Below are 8,288 nucleotides of genomic sequence, written 5' to 3'. Positions count from 1 at the left end.
GGGGTAGCACTTCTCGCGTCGCGCCGGCGGACAGCAGCGCAGGGCGCATGGGAGGAGGGGCGGGGACGGATTGGAAGGTGGTCGCGTTCATTGAAAAGTGCTCGCGCGTATAAGTTGGTAGTTATTTCGAATCACCGTGCAGCACGCCCGTTTCTCTTTTGGGCTGGTAATTTGATTTTTGCGAGATAGGCGATACACGGTGTGCAGTGCAGACGGGCCGCGGCCCACACGTCGGGCCTCAAAGGAAATCCAGGTGGAAATGAAGGCGGCCCGAGCGCGCCGAGGTATCGCGATCAAGAGATAGAATTACTGTTCGAGTGGCGAGTGCAGGCGGGCCGCGCTGGGCGGGGCACGGCGGTGCAACGTGGGGACAGCCGATGCACTGAGAGTAGGGGAAGTACGGAAGAAGAAAGGCGGAGAGAGAGAGAGAGAGAGAGAGAGAGAGAGAGAGAGAGAGAGAGAGAGAGGAGGGGATGGGTAGAGTGCATGTTTGGCTGCGCTTACCTGAACGCTAAGACACCCCCACCCCACCCCTTCTTTCACATCAGGCCCCTAGCATATCAAAGCTTTGGATATCGGAGAAGCCGGAGAGCGGGAGGAGTTGGGTTTGAGTGACCAGGGTCCCGCGCCACGCCGTGGGGGGCAATCAGCAAACTAATAGAGGAGTCCAGCGGATAGACTTCGCTGACGGTGTGGGTTTGGATTAAATCACATTATGGGATGAGCAACCTTGACGGCTGAATCAATATGGTCTCACAGGTGTCACAACGGTGCCCGCCCTACACGGGTGTCTTGGTCCGCTACAAGTTCCTTATTCCACCTCTTCTCCTAAACTCCCCCTCTCCCTTCTGTGGGGCGCGGCCTGGCACGGCTCGTTGCGGGTGTGCTCAGAGTTTGTCGCCCTGTGTAAGACGAGAGAGAGAGAGAGAGAGAGAGAGAGAGAGAGAGAGAGAGAGAGAGAGACCCTGTTCATTATTCCAGGTGTGGCCCCGCTGCGGTGCGCTGGAGGCCCCAGAGGCCCGGCTGGAGATGTTATCGCCGTCATTGCGGCCCGTGCGTCTTATTGTTTGGCACGCCTCGCTGGAAAAACAAATGGATGCGTTCCGTACACAGATGATTATCCAGTAGCCATTGAGGTCGACAGCGGTGGCGGCGGGCGCAGGGCAGCAGCACTGTGAGAGGGGCGAAAGTGTGGAAAGTATCAGTTTCGTCGTTTAACACTCACGTCACTTTTGCGTGGGCCTACCGAAAAAGTAAAAGTGGTCAAATGACCGAGCTGGGCTCATCGAAATCCATCTTATTGGTTACATTTTTGTTCTCTTGCAATCTATCTACAAATTTCGACCTCGACAAAAATGTATTTGGTATACAGGAAAGCAGGAACTGACCTTTTTACACTGATAAACTAAGTGTTCAACTTCAACTGCTCAACATACTTGCAAGTGTGCAACTGCAAGTGAAATACTTGCAAGTGTGCAACAACAAGTTGAATACTTGAAAGTGTTCAACTCGGTAGGTGTGCACTAGCAAGTAAGTGTGCAAATCCTCGGCTGAACACTTCCGTAGATTGAACGCTCACTCTGTAGGAAGTGCTCAACCGAGGAGTTGCACACTTGCAAGTATTTAAATTGCAGTTGCACACTTGCAAGTATTTAACTTGCAGTTGTACACTTGCAAGTGTTGAGCAGTTGAACACTATAGTTTATCAGTGTAAAAAAATATTGATTTGTCTAATTCTTTTTCAAAACAGAGCAGAAGATGAAGTAGTGTTATGGCGCCTTACCGTTAGAGCTGTGCGAATTGTTCGATATCGAATCGAATCGAATCGGCCTGATTCGAATTCGTTCGATTTCGAATTTGCCTGATTCGATGTCGAATAATTCGAAATTTCGAATCGGGTTGGTTCGACATCGAATCGCATTGGGGTCTAGTGTGCGGCACCCGCTCTATGCCCGCACTACACGTTGTACAGTCGTCGAACATCTACGGTACAGGGCCAGTCTAAATAAGTTTAAAAATACCGCGTGAATTGCATACGAAAAATACAACAGATTTTTTTTCGATTCGATTCGGGCTCGAATTTGGACTGATTCGATTCGATTCGATTCGAAATTTTTGAGCCAATTCGATTCGATCCGATTCGAAGAAAATTTTTGAAATTCGATTCGATTCGAAGGCAAAAACCTCGATTCGCACAGCTCTACTTACCGTGGTCTTATTTGCTCATGAGGAAAGGCCACACACTTGCATTTCCAGTGCAGGTCCACCTGAAAGCTTTCAGTTGATACATAAGTGGTAAGTGCAGGGTGGGTGATCCGCGCCGTCATTCTTTTTATGCTTATACTGTACCAGATTCACTCGTGCGGGCGGGCTTGCCTACCGTCCGGAGACCGAGACCCTTACGGTGTCATGCCGTGCGAGTATGCAACCCGTCCGCAACGCGTGAATACGGTACAGTATAAGCATTTAAAAAAAATGACGGCGCGGATCACCCACCCCGTAGTCGGGCCTTTGGTCCCGACCAAAAACGCGACCGGCAGGCTAAGCAGGCAGCAGGCCCGGCCTCTACCTCCTGCCAGCTTCATCTCGCTCCACCGGCAACTCCATTTGGCGGAAGAGCGGGCCTGCTGCTTGTTTCTTTTTGACCCAGCCCCACGAGCTACCAACACCCAACCGCCTGACCCGCGTACAGTGGTGTGTCTTACAAGGAAATTACATACTCCCCCCTTCCCCACCCTCTATGAACAACACGCGCTCCGGGGGAGGGAGGGGCTGACTAGGGCTGTTCGCACGAGTGATTACCTGAGCTAATTGCGTGTTTGTGCACCCCACCCTGCCCCACCCTACACGCCCACGCCACGCCACACCTCGCCACACCTCGCCAACGGCGTGCTGAGACCCGGTGCTGACCACCGCGTCGACACTACGACCCACGTTTGGTGAAGCGCCAAAACGCTGGTGGCGGTCCGAACGCGCGAGAGACGCTGGTTTGTTTTGGAATCATAGATTGTCATAACAATAGTCACTAAATGCTAAATGAGCCTTTTCACCAAAATCCAAATTTAAAGTTCTCAATGACTGCATTTTTGTCTACGGCTATGGACAAACGCTTTGTTGCTAGTTTTAGAAACAAGAAAAAGTTGCTTTGCATGGAGAGTGTTCCACTGAAAACTCAACAATGTACATTGCACTCTGTATATACAATGGCGTGCACACATTTGCTCTGAAAACTCAACAGTTGTGACTACTTACTTTCAGACGGATACCTTTGGAAATTGGTCAGTTTCAACTCTATCGCATGGTAGCTCGTTTGGAAGCTTTTTTGACGAGGAAAGTGGAGATGTCTCTGACTTTCCAAAACTACGCATCTGAAAAGAAATCGAAATCGTGACCAATTGTTGAGTTTTTAGAGCAATTGTGTGCACTGAGTTTTCAGTGTGATCACAGAACGACTCTAAGACGTGGCTGCAAATTTCTTATGAATATAAAATATTTTTCACGGCACGAAATGCATTTACACCGACCGCACGAAGCAGAAGGACAGCAGGTTGTTCCCTGCTCCCCGCGCGGCCCCTTGTAGCCATCGGTGGTCTCATCTTTAAATGCTGCATTATTTTACACGGCCGCTCCGCAAGGGCTCCGCCCGCACTGGTCGGGACTGGAGGCTCCCCAGGTGCAGCGGGAGCGAGGTAGGCGGGATGTGCCGGCCGGTAGCGGCAGATCGGCCGCGTGATCAAACACCAATTACCTTAATTTGTAGAGGCTGAAGGCGCTGCACTGCACTCGGGCGGCACGGGCGGCAGCGGCAGGGACGCGTAGAGTTTGACCTTCTTTGGTCGCGGTCGTTGGTAAAACACACACACAGCAGAGAGAGGGAGTGAGAGAGAGAGAGAGAGAGAGAGAGAGAGAGAGAGAGAGAGAGAGAGAGAGAGAGTACACATCCTCGGGCTGCTGCAGAGCCGCCAACTGAATAGCCAAACAAATCATAGCGTTTGCAAAAGGCACCGGCCGTACCGATAGCAGCGGGTCGTGGGAAGTCCTGGACTCAAGTCTTTGACTCAAGTTCTCGACTCAAGTCCTGGCAAGGGCAGCACCTTGGGCGAGCACTGCTGCAGCTCTTATGGGAGCACGCCGCTCCTGGGAGCTGACGTGTCGGGAGCAGCCCCGATAGCAGCGGTAGCGGGCTGTATGACAAGGCGGCGGGTTCGTACCATACAGTTTGTTACCATACTAGCAGATAAGTGGTGTTGGCTAGATATTGCCTACTTCGTGGGCACTCCACACTCTGCACTAGTAGAGGCGGGACGTTGAACCTTGCTAAGTCGTAGTGCAATGCTAAAATAGCTACTTATAGTTGGTTCACGAAATTCTGACACACCGGCACGCAAAGGACTTGGACACAATCACTCCCTCCTTCTTTGTTGACGTCGTAAGCAGTATGGTCACACTCATTATAAGGGTCGGATCGCTAGGCTAGAGCTGCCAAGCCGTACTTCGCACTCCCCCGCAGGTAGCGGGCCCCCATAAAAGAGACGCGAAGATGTTTGGCAGCCGTATCACTGGGGCCGGCGAGGGCCGGGGACCCTCCGGCAGCAGGCCTTCACGCATCGTAATGACGCTTACAATGAGACCTCGGGTCCAAAGGCCTGCCGGTGTGTCAGAATTTCGTGAACCAACTATACTTATACATTACAGTACAGGCTGCTTAAGTTCTACCTTTGTTTTACTTTTTCAACCCCGAGACCCAAACTCCCAGGGAAAAACGCCTGAAACCAAACGAACCATAAAAAGATATTTGTACCAGATGTCGAAAATGTTTATATGTCTGACCCTTTTCATGAACTTTTACAGAAACGTGAGTTCATATTTCAAAATTAATACAACGGTCAGCGACCGGTCGAAAGTTTAGCAGTGGAGAGATGGTGTCGGACGGGACGAGGGGCGGGTGGACGGAACTGCCACACGCTCTACAGCCCAGTTTAGGTTAGGTCAGAGATCAGGTGTGATGATGGACTGATAACCTTGGACAGCAGGCAAGCGGCTGGCCTGTGTGCGTGTGTGTAAAAGAACGTGAGAGAGAGGGGGGGGGGAGTGAGAGAGACAGAGTGAGCTGCAGCGCCGCCTGCAGATAAGCCCCGGTGCAGCGGTGCGTTCCCACGCGCGATGCCGCCATTGGCAGCCGCACCGGGACGAGGCTGGCCTAGGCCCCTCCCCGTCAATAATTATTCAAATATGGCGAGTCTCAATGACAGTGTGCAGAGTCCTCAACCGAGCACTGTACTACAGTGCAACCTATGCAACGTGGGATTTTCGTGCCACTTTTCACGGACTCAATGTTAGTTACTTGAGAACAACTGCTCTTTGTGATGTCTTACAAAGGATTTGGAGCATTTGTAATACAAACAAATTAATTGTATTCGAAAAGCATGGTTTGTATTACGGACCAGGTGTTGCCCATTATAAACCGAGCACTCTCAGCCCGTTATACTATGACAATTTGTATGGAACGACGAACTTAATCGTACAAATGTTATACAGTAGCAAGTTAAGCCAAGCCGAACGCGCAACCCCAAGCCGACACTCCAGCCCGAGGGGGAAATCACTTGCGAAAAAGTTCGCACACCTTCCCCCGAAATAGTCCGAAATAAAGGCGAAATAGAGCGAAATAAATCCGAAATAAACGCGAAACAGTCGGTGAAATAGTCGCGAAATACGCCTGAAATAATCCGAAATACCGCGAAATACCATGAAATAATCCGAAATGGGCGAGAAATAACTGAAATGGCAGGAGAAATATCCGAGAAATACCAGAAATAGCCCGTACGCTACGGACCCTATTGATTTCCCCCTTGCTCAAGCCCGATGGAAAAAAAATTTCGGATTGAAGTAATGTTTTTAGTGTTTGTAGTGTTCATTTTTTTGCGCACTGCCGCAGCTAATGTGCATTTAAGTGCATTGGCGCTACTGTGGCAAACTTGTGTCCTTGTGTTAATCTTATTACTTTAATCCGAAAATTTCGTTTCATTGCGCTTGAGTTTCGGCTTGGGCTTGGTCTTGCGCGTACGGCTTGGCTTAACTTAATGTAACAAAACCATATTCATCGTAATACACACACTGGTGTTTGTAAGGTACACGGGCTGTTTTTGAACTCAGCAGAGATTGGCTCGACTCTAAGACGCGCGTATCAGAGAAACAACAAACCTAACTCTTTGTAATATGAAGACTGTCGTTCGTTGTAAGGAACTAGGAGGGCGGGATGTGTGCCGTGGGTTATGGTGCTGCGGGCACCGCACAGCGCCGTCGACGGCACGGCACGTACGTAGTGCGGCTGACTCTTAATTTGAACTGCAACGTCTCCACTTCTACTCTGCGTTAAGGATGGATGCTACCGATGCTACTAATGGGAAGGCGGCCAAAGATCATTCGCTGGGATGCGACATATGGTAAGCAACACAATTCACATATTGAGTTCGACGTCACAGTGTTCCGATAACTGCGTCGGTGCGCACAGATAGCATCATGCAATTTTTAATAAGCTGGTTCAGAATTTTGAATACATTGTCTCTACTAAACTGGTGATCAAGCCAAAAGTAAAACCTCTAATACTGCTTTAATGAAATGACCAGCCCAGCTCTTGTATTTATTCTGAAAGTAGAAGGCTGTACCATTGGGTGTGAAAGGGCCATGGAAGGCGCGTAAAGCCTAGTTCCCCGTACAGTGCCGTGCCGCCACTGCTGCCGCTGCCGTGCTGCTAAGTTCCGTGGAAAGTACCTTGCGGCTCGGTTGTCCGCGCGGCGTTGCGCTGCCTGTGTAAGTGAGAGTAAGTGTGTTTCTGTGTGTTGGTGTGAGAGTGTGCGTGCGTGTCAATGTGTGAACACGCGGCGCAGGCTTCATGTCCGCCCCACGCGCGGCGCTTCCCGGAACCGGCGGCGGCGGCGGCCGCGAGCCCGCTAATGAATTGTTTAAAAAGGTTGCCACCGCGGCGGGCAGGGCTGCCGGGGCCGCGGGGGGCCCGTGGTACTCAAGTGCAGGCGGGGCACGGCGGGAGGCAGGGGAGAGAGTGCTCGGCGTCTTGCTGCTATTTCTTTCAATCTAGACGCCACCGAATGTTTTCGCGATGGTTTTAATCGTGAGCAAATCTATCCACGTCCACCGGTGGCCGTCACCTGCCCGCGCCCGGCGCCCGCCCGTCCAGCCCGCCCAGCCAGTGCGCTCGATAATTGCTGGCCTGGCCGAGCGGAAATGGTCGCCCCTCTCTTTTTCCAGGAATCTTCCGTTTTCCTTCCTCCCCGCGCCGCGCCACGCGATTGATAAAATAGTAAAGCCCTCCGCTGGAGATGTGTCGTCCACTAGCGCCGCTAGTCCCGGAGCTATTTGTCATCCTGGAGAGACGGAGAGGCGTCGCCGAAACTACAAACGGCAAATGGACGCGTTAGCAGCGCCGCCGGGCCGAGCGCACTTCCGTCGTTAGGCCGCTCCACATGCGAGCGCGTCGAAACTTGATCCTAAAAACTCTCTTTGGAAGTTCGTGTTTCAGGAGTATCAAATTTGGTGAACAACGTGAACCTGTGGGGTTAAATTGGCAGATATCATACGCAGTGTCGGCAGCATCGTATTGTCGTAAAGGTAAAAGTTCCTCATTTCCACTTAATGAGTTCAAATAATGTAGAGTTGCGTGGCTTATTTTTCGTGTAACAGGAAACGATTTTAGGTACCAAAATTCTTGCACACATTTCTGCGTTGATTTGAACACATTTGTGCATTCATTTGCACGAAACCATGCACTTTTGTGCACAGATTTGTCTGATATGAGAAGTAGGTTTAACTTTTCATGAGAGTTTGTAGAAAGACGTACAAAATACTAGCGCGTAACGTGTTGCTTTGATTCGAACCTAAGTTATGAGGTGCGGGGCTCCAAATAAATATCCATCCACTTCGATCCCTACCCTGGTGCAATAGCCGCCACGTATAGGCGTTTCCTTGTCAGATCATCTACCAGTGACCTTTACTTTGCAGTCGACAGACGCCCAAATTCAGCAAAGCAAAGCGGAAACAAAACTGCTGCCTTGGCTGCAGCTGACGAGGTTTCGCGTCGGAAGCCGTACGCCCGGCCCGCCGCAGCAGCAAGAGCGCGTCACCCGATACTCGGCCCGATGGCACATTTAATCCAAGCGAGGCGATCATCTTGGCGCCTGTACAAGGGGGCTCTCGTGATCCAATATGCGAGGGGCGAGAGGCATGTTCAGGACATGAGCAGGACACGGGGGATGTAGGCCAGCGGGCGGGGC

Source organism: Frankliniella occidentalis, unplaced genomic scaffold, assembly GCF_000697945.3.
Source record: "Frankliniella occidentalis isolate FOCC.00 unplaced genomic scaffold, Focc_3.1 Scaffold86, whole genome shotgun sequence".
Lineage (NCBI taxonomy): Eukaryota > Metazoa > Arthropoda > Insecta > Thysanoptera > Thripidae > Frankliniella > Frankliniella occidentalis.
The sequence above is the reverse complement of the archived record's forward strand: the minus strand, read 5'-3'. Positions refer to the sequence as shown.